Source organism: Canis lupus, chromosome 4, assembly GCF_048164855.1.
Source record: "Canis lupus baileyi chromosome 4, mCanLup2.hap1, whole genome shotgun sequence".
In the NCBI taxonomy this organism is placed as follows: Eukaryota; Metazoa; Chordata; class Mammalia; order Carnivora; family Canidae; genus Canis; species Canis lupus.
The window spans coordinates 56,058,878-56,077,441 of record NC_132841.1 but is presented as its reverse complement, the minus strand read 5'-3'; the positions used below and the strand labels follow the sequence as shown (position 1 = coordinate 56,077,441).

At 46.8% G+C, this 18,564-nt stretch overlaps 1 protein-coding gene and 1 long non-coding RNA gene across 9 annotated transcripts in view; one reads left to right on the top strand and one right to left on the bottom strand.

Moving 5' to 3' along the window:
* Positions 1-7,306, bottom strand: part of LOC140632422 (uncharacterized) — a 29,562-nt gene extending 22,256 nt beyond the window's left edge. Inside the window, exon 1 of the long non-coding RNA XR_012029975.1 lies at positions 7,053-7,306. This is a non-coding gene — a long non-coding RNA (uncharacterized lncRNA). The remainder of the gene's footprint in view (positions 1-7,052) is intronic.
* GALNT10 (polypeptide N-acetylgalactosaminyltransferase 10) overlaps positions 1-18,564 on the top strand; it is a 216,585-nt gene that overhangs the window by 144,286 nt on the left and 53,735 nt on the right. The gene's annotated exons all lie outside the window — the stretch shown is intronic.

Sequence of the window (18,564 nt, the reverse complement as noted above, 5' to 3'; positions counted from 1 at the left end):
GGCTGTATTCTCATCTCTTGGTCTCTTCTATACTGTCAGGACACTGTGGGTCAGGATGTGTTAGATGTGTTGCAAGCAAGTCATTTTTTTTTTCAAAAGATTTATTTATTTTAGAAAGAGAGAGTGTGTGTACAGGCACGCATGAGGGGGAGGGGAAAGAGAGAGAGAATCCTCAAGCAGACTCCCCACTGAGCGTGGAGCCCTTCACTAGGGGAGCTTGATCCTGGGACCCTGAGCCCAAAATCAAAAGTCTGCTGCTTAATCCACTGAGCCACCCAGGTGCCCCAGGCAAGTCATTCTGTTCCAGACAGCCTTTAAAGCACCTGTGCTTGCTTGTGAATGACTTACTTTTATTTTACAAATGAGAGCGATTGTAGGGTGTTCTTTGTCTTACTTAGCCTGTCCTCTCAAAAACAGGCCCCAAGCAACAATGAAGGCATTGACGCTACTTAGGAGGAGCAAGTCAGACATAGTGAGGGTGAGGGTAGGAGGGAGGAGCAAGGAACTAGAGGTAGTTCCAACAGAAGCTGCCATGACGCAGTAGGCTCCAGTGTGAGCAGGTGAGTGCTCTCAGCAGGCGTGGGGGGCTCCTTCCATACATTGTGAGAAGGAACAGCATGTGTGAGTAGTCCCTGTATACACATGGACGGGAGAGAGGAGGGGAAAGTTTTCTACCTGGCATTCTCTCATCTACTTCCATTGGTCAAAACTCAGACTCCTTCGCAGCCCCTTGGTGGACACTCAGAAAGCCAGATTCCATCCCCTGCCCTTGGTGTTTCCAACGGTCCAGTGACCGGATGTGGATGTGATGCCCTCCACCTTAACCTCTGAGAAAACCCACAGCTTTGTGTCTAGTATACCCTATCATGATGACACTCACACTGTTGTGCGCTGGATGGGAGAAACAAACAATGGCATTGCGGCTCTTAGCGCTCTGGGCAGGGGTGTGCTGCGGAACCCCGAGTCTGCCCGTGTGACCCTGTCACTTCGTGAGCAGCATCAGTCGTGTGTGTTGTCATCTGTACTCCAAAGCCAGCTGAGAAGTTAGGCATTGGTTGTGCTTTCCTCGTTCTCGTCGCCCCAACCACATTGTCAGTTGTGGTGCTGTAGCAAATTGTGCCGAATTAGGACATTTGCGTGATAGAAGTAGGATGCTCCTTAATATGCACTGGGCACATAGGCCTCTCCAGTGCTCTGTGGGGCCGAGATGGGACAGATGAGGGGTCAGAGTCAGATGTCTGCCCTCTCAGGGTACAGAGTCCAGCCTGAGTGTCCTACCTCAGCCCCCAGTATCACCCTCTTCTCTCCTCACACACGCCCCTGCAAAGCCATTTGCACTTTCGTTCTTCTGCCTCCTTACACTCCTCATCACCCTCTAAGACCCAGTGAGTCACGTCCTCTGAGAAGGCTTCTTTGATGCTCCAGCCCCTGCTAGCCCCCCTTCCCTGGGGTCGAGAAGCCTGGGTGCTCCTGCAGGGTGAACCCTCCCTGTTTGGTCTGTGTGGCTCCAGGCCTGGCACTCGGCCCTCCAGCTGGAGAGTGAGCAACTGAAGGGCAAAGACACAGGATATGCATCTGCCCTGAAAGCTTGCTGGCTCTGTGAGCACTTGCTAAAAATGATATGTTTGAGGCAACCACTGCTACTGTGTGTTGAAGAATTTTTTTTTTTTTTTTTTGATATCCTAACTTTCTTTTTTACCTCTGTATGCCTCCCAGCATGGTTTGCTCCCATTTTGCAAATGAAGTGAAATGCAGGGGTTAAATGACAAACAAGTCACATTGACTCTAGATACCATCCCGTGTTCCCATTCTTACTGTACCTCAGTGAAGTTAACCATGTGGTAGAAACCACATTTCAGAGTTGAGGAACTTGAAGCCCAGGACGGAAATGAGTGCTTTAAGGTCCCATAGCAAGTCTGAGGCCAGCCTCACTCAGGCCTAGGACCCAGGTCCACAGCAAGGACCACCTCCACCCCACAGCCCCTTCTTCCTCGGAGTCACAGACCTAAACCTTAGTGCCACCATCAGATGTTTGGCCATAAGACTCAGAGCCTTCGTTTCCTGAAAGCCTCTGTTCTAATGTTTAGAACAGGAACGGATTCTGAAGTTGAATGCATTTCTTCTTTCTATGGAATCATAACGGTGTCTCCAGCTAAGAAGATTATGTCTGCATTTACAGACCTGCCATACGAGCCAACCCCCTCCCTCAGATATGCTAGAAACCTTTGGCTGCACACATCTGAGATGATGCCAGGTTCAGCTGGAGGCTCCCTCATGTTGCACAGATCACCCCTGATGCCTTGTGTCTTTCTATCTCCACGTAAGAGGAAATATATAGGGAACCCTTAAAAACTGGAGGAACTGATGCTTAGTTCAGGGAGAAGAACACAGGGTCGACAGGAATGCTCAGGGGCCTTAGGAAGAAGAAGGAGTATGGGAGAGAAAGCTGAGGCAGGATAGTGGGGAGGAGCTGAGGGAGGGAGTGCCAGCCCCTTAGAAAACTTGCATCCTCAAGCCCTTCCCCTCTCCCGATCATCATCTCCCTATCCCCAAAATGAGGAAAATGGCCTACATCTGTGATTTTCCAACTTTTTTTTTCTTTTTTCAATAGTGAAAACTTCTTTCAAAAGAAATCGTACCCAAAATCCCAGTGTAGAAAATAAAGTGTGGCCTCCCCCTAGCCCTCCAAAGATGGGAGGAGAATCTGGTTTTAGCTCCTGGGCCCCACAGTACATGGGTGAAAACCAGTGGCCTCTGTGGTTTCCAAAGCCCTGAGCTTGCAGGGAAGAAGGCTCCACAGGGTAGGGGCTCCCAGACAAAAACTTCAGAGGCTCAGCTCATAAGGACCTTGGGTCCCCAGGGACCCACTACTGTACCTTACACCAGTGTTTCTCCACTGGGTTTAGTGGAGCCAAGAACTAGCCAGGAGTTTTTTAATTTGCCTTTTCATTTTGAGTTTTAATATTTTAAAACATTATTTTAGCAACTATGAAGGCACTTGTCTTTGCAGTGAAAATTCACAGTTGGAAGTCAGAAACCTTGGCTGCTTCAACTGCTATTTCCCAGATAAATCCCTGGGTGTGTTTATGGAGGAGCCCACAGTAGTTTGTTTCTTTTAAGGGGTACTGTCCATGACTTTGATATGAGAAACTTTGGCTCAGTGCATCCCAGAGAAATGGCCCCATAAGCACATTTTGCCAAGGAAGAGCGTTTGCTGAAAGGAGCTGCCTGAAGAGGGCAGCACACAAAGACGATTGCAACATAAAGGTGAGCGCAGGAAAAGAATCCTGGACCCATTGGTATTCATGCACATCTGGGCCCATCCTATGAAATATAAAAACCAGGCAAAACATCTGCAAACACACATATATTTTTAAATGCTTGAGATCATAAAATGTTAGGAGTGGTTTGGGTGTCAGAACTACAGGTGGTTTTTATTGTCTTTTTTCTGATCCATTAAACTCCTTTGGTTTAGAGAACTCCATTTGGTAAATTACTCCTCCTTTGCTCTAGGCCATAAATTTCCGGCTTTGAAGAGTTTATGTTCCTTTCAAGGTGCAGGATACAGCCCCATAGACCTGCTTACTAGGCCTTCAAAATAATTTTAAAATCCTATTGAATTGTCACTAGTTGGAAGTTGGGAGGATTCCCATGTAAATCTGGCACTCTGGTTCTCCTGATATCATTTCTGGGCTCACCCATGTGACCCCAGTTGGATTTGTGGGTTTCCATCTGGCCCGTTTCACATACACAGCTGCCTGGCCCTGGAAGCAGGTGAGCCCTCCTCTGCTCTCCATGCTAGGACCCTTTCAGTATCCCATAGGATCTGCTCCCCTATGAGCTGAGGTAGAGACTTCCATGATGCCCAGGGTGCTCCAAAATGCAGGATTTAGGGGTGATGACTGAGTTTAGAGAGATGGCTTTGAGATCCTGTTTGCACTGTGTTTTTACATAAGATGAATGGGTGGGGAGAGGAGTGGTTAGAGGAGCTTCCTCTGACTGCATCCTCATTAATTACTGAATATTAGATTAAAACCCTCAGTGAGGTATTGGTACCTCTACCTAGCAGTTCATATTTCTGAAAAGACCAAATGGAGATGGTCTTTACCATTTTTCTCCCTGAATGAAATGCATGGAACACTGGGAAGGAGTTCTGTCTAGGGCAGTTGGATGCCCTCTCTGATCTTGATTAACGTAGAAGAAGGAAATTGGAAGTGTTCTTTGTGGGGGGAGCTGTTTCTAGAAAATGTAAATTGAGAAAGTGGGGTGTCCTTGGGAGCCTCAAGACTGATGTCGGTTTCCCTAGTTTGGTGAAACAACAACAGTAATAGTAACTGTGGCCCACAGTATTGATGCTCAGTCTGTATCAGACACCAGGCTTGCCAAGCACTCAGCACGCATCACCTCATTTCATCCCAGTACCCTAAGGAAAGGAGATTCTATATTATTCCCATTTTTCAGATGAGCAAACCGAGGCTTACAGAAATGGAACGTAGAAAGGCGAAGCATTCAAACCTAAGTCTGCCAGATTTCAGAGCTGTGCTCTTAGCAGCTATGCTGTGCCATACACCTCCTTCCTGTCTATGTGCCTCCCCTGCCCAGAGACGGAAAGGGACCTTGGTGGGGTCACACAGCTAGCCCTGATGCTGACTGCTGGGAGGGTTCACAGGACATTCCCCACTCCCCGCCCCCGCCCACTAATCGTGGCCGTGGCCTCCTACCATCAGAGTCCTTCAGAACGTGTTTTCACAGACGTCTGCCTCACTGGATGTGCAGGCCTCAGAGCTGGGCACCCCCTCCCTCTACCCCACGTTTTCTGCCTTTGTGTGGAGGAGCCTTGCCACAGGAGCCATATTAATCATTCCGAGTTGAAGGTTACCAAGAAAAATATGCCAGAGCGTGACAGGCCATTAGTATTTGTGTTGTAAGGAAACCAGTAATCATCTTAATTGGTGCACACTTGGGAGCAGAGCGGGGCTGTGTTCTGAAGGGTTGTCTCCTCCTTCATATACCATTAATGCGTTAAAAGCCACCATAAGCGCGCCTTTCTAACCACCACTGTCCGCAGAGGCAGCTTTCCCAAGTTACCAAAGAACTGCATTTTGCCCCTGAAATTCCAGACCGTCCAGATTAGACAAACCTTTGCTCAGACTGGCTGGGCAGGAATGCTTGACCCTAACAGCCATTTGTGAGGAGCAGCCCTGCCTGCCCCCCCTCCCCCCTCCCAGAATCTGTGCCTCGTGCTGTGGTTTTGATGGTGACCAGATTTGCCTAAAACAGGTGGCCCCGGAGGCAAGGAGCAGGCCTAGGGAAGAAGAGCATCGTCTGCCTCGCCTAGCCCCTTCTTCCCAGTCCCTACTCAGAGACCTTCACCCAAATCCTAACAGGGCTCTGCATCTTGTCGTCTTCGACCATTTACTTCCCTTTGAGAAACCTACCCATCCTATCCTATCTCCAGCCCTCACCAGGGATTCTTGGAGGATAGGGCCTGGCCCCCTCTTTGAGAGCCTTTCTTTGGTGTATCACCCCATGCCAAGATTTTCTCCTGCTCTACTTTATCTAGTTTATAATATGAAAAAAGTAGCTATTTTTCTAAATACTTTAGTCTGATATGAAATATGCCATTGAAAAGATCTGTCTCCTCATTCCACCCCACCTTCCTTGCCAAAGTTCTCACCATTCTAGACAAAAACCAGCAGGGGAGACCAAAAATTGGGAATTCCACTTTAGAGGGCAATTTGCAAGTATCAAAAAATTTTAATGTGCATATCCTAAGATCCAAAAATAACATTTCTTAGTGTCTGTCCTAGAGAAATATGTAGCATGTGTGCCATGAGACACGTGTAAGGTTGCTTACCCCGGCACTGTTCACAATTGTTCCAAATTAGAAATGATCTAAGTACCCATCCGTAGGGGATGGGGCATAAACTATGATGCACCCCTAATATGGAATATGATGTAGCCATTGAAAACAAAGGATTGGGTATAAATGACATGAACAGAGCTCTAAGATGTATTATAAAGTAAAAAGCAACAACAACAAAAAAGCAAGCTATAGAACCATTTCTGTAAACCCATGCAAACAGAAGCAGTTCTGTCTGTTTTCAATATGTATGCGTATGTGTGTACAGACCTATAAAAAAATGCATGGACACATATACTCCGAACTGTTAGCAGTGGTGACTTAGTAAGCCAGGACGGAAGATCTGTACAGGCAAAAACAGACTTGATCCTCTCTTGTACCTGTAGGTTTATTTTGTTTTTTTAAGATTTTATTTATTTATTTGACAGAGAGAGAGAGAGAGAACAAGCAGGGGGAGTGGCAGGGAGAGGGAGAAGAAGACTCCCCACCAAGCAGGGAGCCCAATGCGGGGCTCAGTCCCAGGACCCCTGGATCATGACCTGAGCTGAAGACAGATGCCCAGCTGACTGAGCCACCCAGGCAACCCGTTTTTAGGTTTTATTTTTTTCACAAGGAGAATATGTGTATTATTTCTCATTTAATTAAAAAATAATACTGTCCTGAAGGAAAGGAGATGGCTTATTTATTTCCTGCAAGATCTTAGAGATATAGATGTTCCCTTTCTAGAAGGGGGTGGGGAGGGTTTGTGTATTAATCCTCTTTAGGCTAAATTTTTGTTTCATAGCAAAACCTCTGTTCTCTCATACAATCAATCTCTCATAGCAATTGTTCTACTCATACAATTTTAGAAAATACCCCCTTTTAATGAGAAGAAATCATGAATTACTTCTTCATTGTTTGTTAAGATTTGTCATGGTGAAAAGACATTGGACTCTATCCAATTCCCTAGATACTCAACTGCCTCAGGGCTGTGTTTTCTTTCCACAGTTGCTCTTTCTGCTGAAAACATCCTTCCCCACCTGACCATGCCTATGAATCCCCTGAGACTCTGCTTGGGAGACCTCTGCCTCCCTTGGTCCCCTCCCCAAAGTTAATCCCTGCTGCTCATCTTCTCTTGTGCCTCCTCCAGTAAGGGAGCACACGCTCTGAAGCCAGACACCCCGGATCAAGTCCCCGCTCTGCTACTCACCGACAAAAAATAGAAGGCACTCCAGCTCCCCAAGCATTTGTTTTCTCATCCCTAAAATAGAGACGACAATCCCACCTCATAGGATCACGGTGGACGTTAAATGAGATAATCCTTGTAGGAGACAGAACACTCTGCCTGGCACAGAATCACTCACTGGGGGACAGCTGTTCATGGTATTCGGGCAGTAGAAATATCTTCCTTGGTACACCTGGAGCCTGAGCTTGGTCATCTTGCTTTGTGAACAGCTTGCGTTCTCCCTGTCCGATACGAAGCTCCACTAAATATTATTTTGCATTGAACTGTGCAGTAAGGAATGTGGAAGGATGACATTCTGGATCGTGGGGATTTTCTACTAAGGGGACATAAAAGCCCCAACGGACCACAAAGTATTAAGAGGCCACTCCAACAGTGTGTTAATTGGTGATATTTCATTTATCGTTTGCATATCAAACGAGCCGGTTTCAAAACGAGCATGTATTCAGTTTTTAAATACCCCACTCCCAAGAGGGAAGATATGGTAACCCACAGGAATGAGATTACAACGGGGGTGGGGGAGTGGATTCACGCACTTTGACAGACCCAAACAGGAAGGGTACTGAGGAGCCAAGGGGCGTTACTGGCATGCTAGAGTCTTACTGCTTGGTTTCTGGGTGATGCAGGTCAGCTGTGGCCCTGTGACTCAGCCAGCCACCCGGACCCCTCCGTGGGAATAAGATGCCTCTCCAGGGCACTTTGGTGGTAGGGTTTTGAGGGCTGTGTGCGTTTGAGCACGAGTTAACATATCAGACTACATGGACATCGTGTGACTCATGCACAATCCGGAGGACTGGAAAATTCCGTGTCGTGCTGCTCTGTGTTCAGAATGCACAGAACTCCCAGCCCACATTGCTTTACACAGACCCACCCTGTGGAGTTCCACTGGAGGCAGCATTCTGTGCACTTCCTGGCCCTCAACAAATAAAACAAATACAAGACTGAAAGTAAAATTTGCTCACAGCTGGGGCAGGGAGAAAATTACAGGGGTAGATAAAATAGGCTAGACCTTAGGAAAAGAAAACCATGTTCTCTATGCACATTCCTAAGTGCATCTCAGAAGGAGTCATCAAGGTAAAGGATTAGGTCCTAAGAGCTAGATTTACACCATTTTAGAGCTCATAGTATGGACAGGCATATCCTCTTGCAGCCGTAGAATCGCACAATCCCAGTGCTTGCGGGGGCCTTCAAGGCCACTTTGTCTTTACCCAACATTTGAGTCTTTTCCATGGTGTGCATAATGAGTTGAGCCTCTAATTGAATTCTTCCCATGGTGGACAACTCGCTGTCTGATGAGATACCGCTTACTGGGCAGCTCTCACTGTTAGAATGTTCTTTCTTCGTGTAGAGCTGAACTGTAACTCTGCACATTTTGTCTCCTGGGTCTGGTCCTTTCTTCTGAAGGCACACAGCCTGGTGTCAGAGACGGCATGAGCTATAGAGTCACAGAGCCCTGTCTGCTAATCTACCGGTTGTCGACTTTGGGCAAAGTACTCTAGCTCTCCAACCTTAGTTTCTGTGTCAGGCTGAATGGGGCTTTTTCCCTCACTTGGGTTACTTGGAGGATTGAGTGAGATCAGGGAGTAAAGGACAGGTTAGATCTGCATGTACTGATATAGAAAGATGACTGTTGAATGAAAAAAAAAAAAAAAAAAGCAGGCCTCAGAAAAAATAAATAAATAAATAAGCAGGAAAAACATTGGGAAACTGGCTGAGAAGTACACCGAACTATTGAGTGGCCATCACTTGGGATGACACTAGACTGGCTTGTCATTCAGCTGTGACTTTCCTCCCTGATGGTCAAAAAAGTTTTTTTTTTCTTTATAACAAATGTATCACATTTAGCATCACAAATAATAGTAAAGATTTTTGCATTTTTAAAACAAAAAGATGAAGTATCCAAAACACTTTATATCCAAAAATGGAGTCTCTCTGTATCACTTGTGTTTCTTTCCCTGCGGGCTGTCTGAATCTTTAAGGCATGCCCTAACAGGACTCAATGCAAGTGTCTGCCTACAAGGAATGGCCTTAAACATTAACCAGAAAAAACAGTGACTGCTTTAGGTCCTGCCCACTCTGCCTCAGGGCCTTTGCATTTGTTTCTCTCTTTGGGGGGTGGGAACGTCATGAATGGCCTGTTCTTTGATAAACATCCTGCTGTAAAGATGACTTTTACTTCCCTTGGCTACCTCCTATGTTTAGAAACTCACAAGTGAATACCTGGACAACAGGGACCCCCAAACATGTTTGACATCTTCCCATGGGTGACGTGTTGAGTCCTCTGGAAGCACATTGTCTGTGCAGATTTTTAAAAATAAAAGCAATAAATGACAGTGAAAACTTAACAAGTCAGGATCATGCACCAGATTATCTGTGAGCACCTGCGGAATTACAGATGCTATGAAGGACAGGGACTAAATTAGTCTCCATCCTGCCACCAGGAATCTTGCGGCCAGGCAGTTAGACACAAGTCCCTACCAGAATGCGATGGAAATGCAGACAGAGCATGCGCTATATTCAGTGGGCATCAGAGGAGAACACCATTCATGCAGTTGGTAATCCAGGAGCACTGTGAGCTGAGGCCTCAGGGAAGAATAGGATTCCCTGGCACGGAGAAGCAGAAACGGATGCTCTGAGCTGATGGATTTGCAGGAGTAGGAATGAAGGCAAGAAAGTACTCAGGTGGCATCTGCAGAGAGGATCAGGTGCCGGGTGGAGATGGAAGATTGGTCTGGGAAGGTGGGCTTTGGACACTCTTGAGAGGCCTGGAACATCACCAGATAACATCAGTAGGTCTGTGCTGTAGCAACAGTGTGGATGGGATGAGAGACTTGTGTACCCAGATTAATTTCTGCTGTGAGAGTTTGTGTAAATAGCCGAAGATCCCACAGGGCCTGCTCTGGCACTAACCGGTGAGGAAGCAGGGAGGGAAGAGGCCGGATGAGAAGTCTGCAGGACTCTGCAAAGCAGAAGTTTCCAGATAGCTGAGACTGGGTTGGGGAATTTGGGGGAGAGGGGGTGGCAGTAGTTAGAGGGGTGGTAAGAAATGCTCTGACATATGTTCAACTTTCTCTTCCTGTGCGCTGAGCAGGGAAATCTCCCCCAGGAGAATACTTTTGCCCTTTAACAGATATGAAACTGACAGGTTGACAGTGTTGCTGAAGTGGAAGAATTTTTTTTTCCTTTTTAATAACATCTTAAACGATAGGCATGGAAGCCGGCACCCTAAATGAAACACGTGTTGCTCTCCAACACCTGACAGCCTGACATAATTTAAGAGCAGCTACCAAGAGCCCACAACTCGAACTGCCCATGAATCTGCTCCCTTGGATGGACTCCAACTGGGTGAAAAAGTGAGGTGGGCCAAGTCCAAGGCACCCGACCTTCTCTTTTCATTTGTATCTGATTGGTGGGGAGTCACTTTCAGAAAACAGGGGAGGCCATAATTAACTTAATAGTGATGTTTTCTGGAGTGTTTTTATTCGTCATCTGATTATTAAACAGATTTATGGCCCTGCCCACCCGCTGAAAAGGAACCAAGACATTTAGTTGAAATTAAAAGTGCAGATAAGGCTGTCTGTTTAGATAATAGCATCTCTTTTTTTCATAGATTACTCATCTTCTGTGAAATCGGGGAGAGGAGTTAATTTGTGTGATAAAGTGCTTTCTATTTCTGGGAGCTAGCTGGTGGATGTGATTGCTTGAGGAAGGAGCATAATTCATTCTTAAAATCACCAAAGGCATGTTCAAGCCACATACCTGTGCCCTGAGGAGTAGGGTGATTTGTAATGTGATGCCGAAGAACAGAGGGGCTTGTGGTTTCAAAGCAAATGTTTGGAGAAGATGTACAATTTGTCTTTAGCTTGAAGGCCCACTCCCTGTTCGTTCTCAGGAACGTGCCAGAGCAATAAACTTCACATGTGCGCCTAAGCCATCCAGCCAGTGGGCCACAGATTGAGAGGGATGATGGAGACAGATGGACTTGGGCTTGAGCTCCAGAGAAATCACTACTAGCTGTGTGACCACAAGCAGTGACAGACCCTTTGTGGGTCTCGTTCCATATCCGTAAAGTAGGGGTAACCCTCAGAGGGTGGTGGTGAGGGATGTGTGCAGGATGGAGCCCACCAAGTGCCCAGGGCAGTGCCTGGTGCCCCCCAGGTATATGCCTGAGTTGGCTATCCTTGGCTTCTGACTTCTGCTCCAGGGACTCACTCCAGATGGAGAGCCCCCTGAAAAAAATCCATGTGTGCACAAGTATCAGGGGGGATTTCCAACTTTACTGAACACTTGATGGGAAGAAGTAGAGGAGGATTGTACATCACACACTCCCTAGCAATCCACTTACAGCTTCCACCAGACATTCCTATTCTCCCAAGGCCTCTGAGCCACACAATGCCCAGGCTTACTGGTTCCCGCTCTTCTTCCTTCATTTCCCCACCCCCTCAGTGTATTTTATTACTGGAACATGCCTGTGAGCATTTCACCCAACCTGCTCTTCCTCTCTCTCCTCTCATTACCAACTACCACTCAAAGCAGCTTACAGACACATATGGTAGTCTCCCGCCAGTGAACTCTCTCCCCTCCCCTGGGACATGCTGAGTTTTCCAGGAATATACTATTCTATCAAGGGAAGATTGTACTTGTTCTAGACGTTGTTCACCATTTTAGGGAAGTACATCATCAACATCAGTGCTGCTCTTAGGACTTGAGTTGCCAGCCCACATACCTGCACTGATCTGTTAGCTGAACTGAAATGTAAACCAGTACAGGACACTCTAAGTACAACCATTTGGCTACTTCTCTGTCTTCTCACAGTTATCCCAAGCATTTGCGTATTGAAACACGTGTCATTTTTTGATCTCTCCTTTATATCACAGCTGGAGCATTATATAGAATTGTTTCAGGGACACCTAAGTGGCTCAGCAGTTGAGCATCTGCCTTTGGCTCAGGGTGTGATCCCAGGGTCCTGGGATTGAGTCCCACATCGAGCTTCCTGCATGGAGCCTACTTCTCTCTCTATGTCTCTGCCTCTCTCTCTCTGTGTCTCTCATGAATAAATAAATAAAATCTTCAAAAAAATTGTTTCAAATTGAGTAGTAAGCCCATTATGTTATTTATGAATTTTACTTTAGGATATTAAAGGGGACTATACAAGATAACTGTAACATGAAGGGACATTGAGTAGGATAGGGTGGAAACCCCTAAATCAGAAGGTGAGCCAGCCAGATGTTGGAGCTATGTTGGCTTTTGATCGTGAGTTTAGGCCCAGTTCCCTCAGATCTGCTGTGTCTTTTATATTTTTCAGCTGCAGAGACAATAGAACCCATAGATGCAAAAGCCCCAGTATGCACATTTTCCTGGCAGCTCTTAGGGTGAGGGAAAGGACACCTAAAATATACTCTTTAGAGTCTTTGGCAGAAGAAAATTGACCATAATTGACATAAGTTTCTCCACTCATGTGGTACTCCAGAGATCTCAAATCAACGTATAGGTGTTCTAGTAATGGCCTCCTGAGGTGAGCAATGGAATTGGCAGTCCTGCTTATAGAACTGGTCTTGGGTACACTTTTTCAGAATCTCGACAATAATAACAGTAACAATGGGCTTTGGGCAGGGAGCACTCGCCTCTGGTTGGGAGCTGTGGACAAGGACCTAAGGATCCAGTGAGGCATCTGTTTTTAACACTGTAGTTTCCAGACTGTGCTGCAGGGCAGGGTTTTCTAGATTGTGGTCGAATCATTGTGGAAGGTCATGACATCAGCTTCAGGGATCATGACCAGCTTTTTAACAAAAATGAAATACAAGAGGCTAGAAGAGAAAAAACATATCTGAGTGCATCACACCTTGTATTTCAGTTATGTGTCTGTGTACCAGGTCGTGATGTAAAGTATATCTTTTTATGGGTCACAGTCAAAAGATTTGAAAGTCACTGTCCCCTGACATAGAATGTCTATGAAAACCAGTTCCCCTGAGGGATATTTAGGGCTAAGATTTGAGAACTCTTGCTGTGAGCCTATCAGGAGGAACAAGAATTTATCAGATCTACTCTCACATGAAGGCAAAGGAAGGTTGCGGAGGTGAAGGAGATACCAGGCCAAATGAGGACCACCACGAATCTGAGGAGGAAGATGGAGGGCACCTGAGTCAGGACCCATCCCCTTCACAGTTTTGCTGGAAGCCAGCAGATAGTCTGCATTCCTTGGAGAACTTCAGTTTTTCTATTATTCTAGCAGGAAAATGGAGATTCCGTTTCTAATCATTTAGAAATCCTGCTATGATCATGTTGATCCAGATTCATTTCCCTGATCTCACCTTCTGCATTAAGATGGGTGTTTTTCTAGAATGCTAACATGCACAAGCATCACTCGGAGAACTTATTAAAATCCAGGTCAGTGGGCCCCATGCATCTGATTCTATGGGTTTCGGGAGAGGCCTCAGAATTGGCATTTCTTATAAGTTCCTAGGCGATGCTAATGCACCTGGTCTAGGGTCTGCACTCTGAAAACCGCCGTGTTAGATCAACAGAAAGGAATGTGCCCGGCATACTTCCTGGCACCCAGCAGGAGTGCAGTACATGCTTTCCTGATGAAACTGAGCTGAGTTCTCTCTACAGAAATACCTCTGCTAAGGCTTGCTGCTTTCAACAGCACAGAACTGGCCGGTGGACATTGAATTGTAGGTTTGAAATGGGTGAATTGTATGGGATGTGAATTACTCAGTAAAGCTATTATTAAGAAAAGGAGGGCAGGGAGGAGGACGGGGCGGGGAGGGGTGGGGGAGAAATGGCTGTGTTTTCAAAACCAGCCATCAAGAATATCTGTTACACCCTAGACTGTCTTAAGAGAGGACTCACGCCACAGGAGAATGATAAAGTTCAGCTTTGAGCTGAACTCCAAGGCCCCTTTCAGCTCTGCCTCTCTGAAATTCTCCTGGAATTCAGAGCCAGAACAAGTATGTCTCCTGAAGGACTGGTCTGTTTTCCTTTTCCAAACAGTAATGATGCTTAAATGCCTGTGCATTTCACCTGCCAAAACCCATCCTGGCACCCCATAGCTTTCTTTCCCAACCTCTTTTTAATTTTCCTGCTGTTCATAGTTACCTGTCTGGAAGTTGTTTTAAGCAAGTGAAAGCCCTGGATATCCCAGGGGATGGGAACTAGGATAGAGGTTGTGGGATTAGAAATGTACCCCCCTAGGCAGAATGAAGAGACCAGGGGCATCAAGTGGTAATACAGTTTCACAGTTTCTCATGCCAGCTTTGGGATCAGAAATACCTGGTATGACTCTGGCTGTCACCTACTGGCTGTTTGGACAGAGATTAGCATAAAGCTTTTCTAAGCCTCAGTTTCCCCATCTAAGATAGTTAACAGTGCCTGCCTCCCTGGACCCAGGTGCACAGGGAGCACATGACAGAAATCATGACAATGAAAGTGATGATAAAGATGAGGGTCCACCTCATCTTAACAATTTTCTTTCGGCTAGAAACACCTAAGTGTCATAACAGGACTAAGGGTGACACTTTGACTGCTTTGTGCCCTCCCTCCTCCAAATGGATTGGCAGTGCCTTAGAATACACTAAGACTTACAAGTGAATAAGTCACTCTTGGAAGTAGATGGGCTATGACACTTTAATAGCCAGAAGCCCAGTGGAACTGAGATGTGACAAGACCCAGAACACCTACAGCTGCCAGAAGCCAGCCCGGATGCGTGGAGGGCAGCCTCTCCCACCGCAGCTTCTGCATTATTAACAACACCCCCAGAGGCCAGAGAACCAAGTGACACAGGGACAATGCTGATTTGTTTGGTTTGTGACTTGGTCCCTATTTCCCTTCTCCTTCTTCTCCTCTTCCCTGTCCCTGGAGCTCTCTCCCACATGCTCTGTGCCCTGCCAGAGCTCCTTAATTTTTGGAGATCTTCAGCAGGTATCTCCACAAGGTTCGATGACACCAGAGATTGAAACTCAGGTATTCTTCTTGGGAATTGATTTGATTGCACACAGCACTGGAATAAGGATCCCTGAACAAACTGAACTGGATTTGAGTCCTGTCTTCACCACTTACCTCATGGGCCATGTAATCTTGTACCAGAAACAACATCTCCTGAACTTGACTTCCCTTGTCATGTAATGAGGATGATGAACCGTGACCTGCTTCCTTCACAGGGAAATCAGATCAAATCAAATCAAAGTGAATGAAAGCATGGAGGAGGAAGGCATGTGGGTTCAGCAGGGATTCGGAGATGCGTCTGGCTGTGCATGAGGATGTGGGATCCACTGGCAAGCAGAGCATTCACATGGCTCACCCTCCTAGAGCTCCAAGTGGGAGGGAGACAGAGTAAAGTCCTTCCACGACTGCACAATGATAGATGTCCTGAGCTGAGGGACATGAAGGACATGTTCCAGGGCTCCATAACGATCTACCCTAGGGACCTGCTATGGTCTGGGAGGTCATCAGGAAGGCTTTGGTGAGGAGTTGAAGTCTTGAGTTGAGAGCTGAAGGCTGAGCAGGGTTTCACTAGAGAGAAAGTGAGGAGGGGCTTGGAAACTTGGCCACCCAGGGAGAAGGACTGGCAGGGACAGGCAACCTAAGGCAGAAGTGGTCATCATGGGGCCTTTGGATGCCTGAAGGAAGATGGCATGGTGGGTGGGCAGCAAGGAAGGGAGGGAACCAGCCATGCGCACACAGCCTTGTCATCCCTGGTAAGGATTTTGGACCTTCATCCCAGAGCCGTGGGAAGCCACTGAAAGGTTTAAGCAAGGCAGTGGAAGATGACAAGATGCAATTTACTTCTCTTTTTGTAGAGATCACCTAAACTGCTGCATGCAGACTAGACCAGAGAGGGACAGCAATCATGGCCACTGCACTTGCCCATAGAGGGCAATGCTCCAGACAAGGGATAGCAGTGGCTGGACTGGAACATATTCTTGCTGCGTCACTGTTATGATGCCAGGGTAAAACCTCACCTTTCTTTCTTAGTGTCCTAGGGCTTCCTTCACAGGGTACCACAAACTGGGGAGTTTAAAACAAGAGAACTTTATGGTCTCACAGTTCTGGAGGCTAGAAGTCTGAAATCAGGGTGTCAGCTGGGCCAAGCTCCCTCAGAAGGCTCTACAGAAGAATCCTTCCGTTCCTCTTCAGGCTTCTAGTATTGCTGGCAATCCATGCTGTTTCTTGGCTTGTTTCTGCCTCGTTGTCACATGACCATCTCCTTGTGTGTCTGGGTTTTCCTCTTCTTAAAAAGGCAGTCAGTCACTGCATTTGGGCCCACCCTAAACCAGAATGACCTTGTCTCAACTTGATGACATCTGCAAAGACTCTATTTCCAAGGAAGTTCACATTCACAGGGACCAAGGGCTAGGACTTCAACATATCTTTTGAGGGGACACAATTCAACCCAGAGCATCTCCTCTGACTACAGTTCCTCCCTATGCCACAGCCCTCCAGGTAGAACCATCCTCACAGTCCTGACTGTCCTTGAGACCAGATAAGGAGAGGCTCCATTTCAACATAGGAGCCAGGAAGGCTGCAGGCTTCAGAGAAGTCCGTTTGTGTGTATGTGTGTGTCTGTGTGCACCCACAGTGTGACATATACTGGTCTACAGGGAGGACCCCAGGAAGCACAGGCCCTGAATTCTGGCCTCAGACCCCACCAGCTGAGAGACTTGGGGCAAGACTTTCTCTTCCCTGGGCCTGTTTCCTCTCTAGTGATGCCAGAATTGATACCTGTTCCACCATTCTTGTAGTGGCTTTTGAGGGAGTCCAACAAGGTAATCAACAAGTATTTCTTGAGAAGATACCACATGCCTGGCCTTAAGATAACTCACTGGGAGTGTTCTTGAGAAAGGGCCAGTGCTCTTCCCAAGGGAGTCACACTGTTCTCCCATGTTAATTCCCCAGGCTTTTCTCCTCTAACGGCATGAATGTTTATGAGCACAGACTCCAGTAGCTCCAGTATCATCCAGTGGCAGTGACAGAGATGAAACAAGAATATCTAGGAGTTGATAATTCTTGAAGCTGGGTGATGAGTTGATTGATGGGGAGTGGGGTGGGGGTAGGGGGCTTGATTCTCTTCTACTTTGTTAATATGTTTGAAATGATTCTTAGTTTTTTTTTTAAAAGCTTAACAAAGAAGACAGCAGCTTCTGGAGCTAGATTGCCTGGATTTAAATCCAAGACCTGCCACCCACTAACTGGGTGGACGTGGGGAAAGCTACTTAACCTCTCTGTGTCCCGGTTTCCTCATCAGTAAAACCAAGATACTTAACCATCAACCACCTCAGGGAGTGTATGTGAAGATTAGATGAGTAAATGTGCTTGATACGACTGAGTACTGAACACACAGTAACTACTGTTTACAGAAACCGGGTGCCAGAGAGCAATGTGTGACTGAGCAGAAGTCATCACTGGCAGCTTCACAGAACCATACGTTCTCGCAGTTGCTCTAAGTCATACCTGCTGCTTGGTTTTTGTCTGAGTCAGGGTTTTCTGCAAACTGACATAAGATTTGAGTGCACATAGTTAATTTAGGAGGAGATCTTGAGAAACACCAGCAAGAGAGTAAAGAAGTAAGACTGGGAATGGAAGGCCTGTGATGGCACCACTGCTCACGATTCTACTGGTAGCCCCGGGAGCCAGCCCAGAGCACATGCTTGGGGTTATCCCACCCGAGAGGCAAGGGAGCTGGGGCGGCTATCCACCCACATTGTCGCCCTTGGCTGGGGTCCACTCATGGGTGCAGAGAGCTCCCAGCAGAGGCAGATGCTGGCAGGCCCGTAGCCAGGGTTGGGGATCAGAGGACACACACAAAGATGCCAAGGATGTGTCGACAGGGCACGCAGAATCCACCTGTGAGCATTCTTAATTGCTCTTCTGACATCTGTTTAAAGCCTTACCGTGATGGGGTTCACCTTCAGAATCATCCTGACTCATCATTGAGTAAGGGGTAATAAGGGCAAAAGCAGTGGAACTGCATTGCTTTTCAAACATTGCAGCCCCTGGAAGAGGAATGAGTATGTGCCACTAGGGCTGCAGACATCTCTTCTCAGTCCTGGTACTTTTATGCTGAGCCAAGATACAGCCTCAGAGCCTTTCTTAACACAGCTTAGGTATCCATTACAACTCATTAGCTTAGGCACTTTAATGAAGTCTGTTTTCCATCCCTGTCCTAGTGTTCAGGAAACTGGGAGAAATTCCAGGGTGGAAAATGCTGCATCGATGTAGGATTCTGGATTGGAAGATATTTCAGCTCTCTGGTCCTCCCCATTCCCATCTGGCTCGACCGAGGGGCCAGACTGCCATGAGGCAGAGGTGAGGTTTGATGCAGTAGGAAGAGCCTGCTCTTTTACAGTCAGGCAGGGCTGGGTTTTAGACCTTGGCTTCATCATTTATAAATTGTGTTCTTTGGGCAGGTTACATCTCCCACTCTGAGCCTCTCGGTATCTTCTATAAAATGGGGTTGTGATGCCCTGCTTGTAGTGTTGTC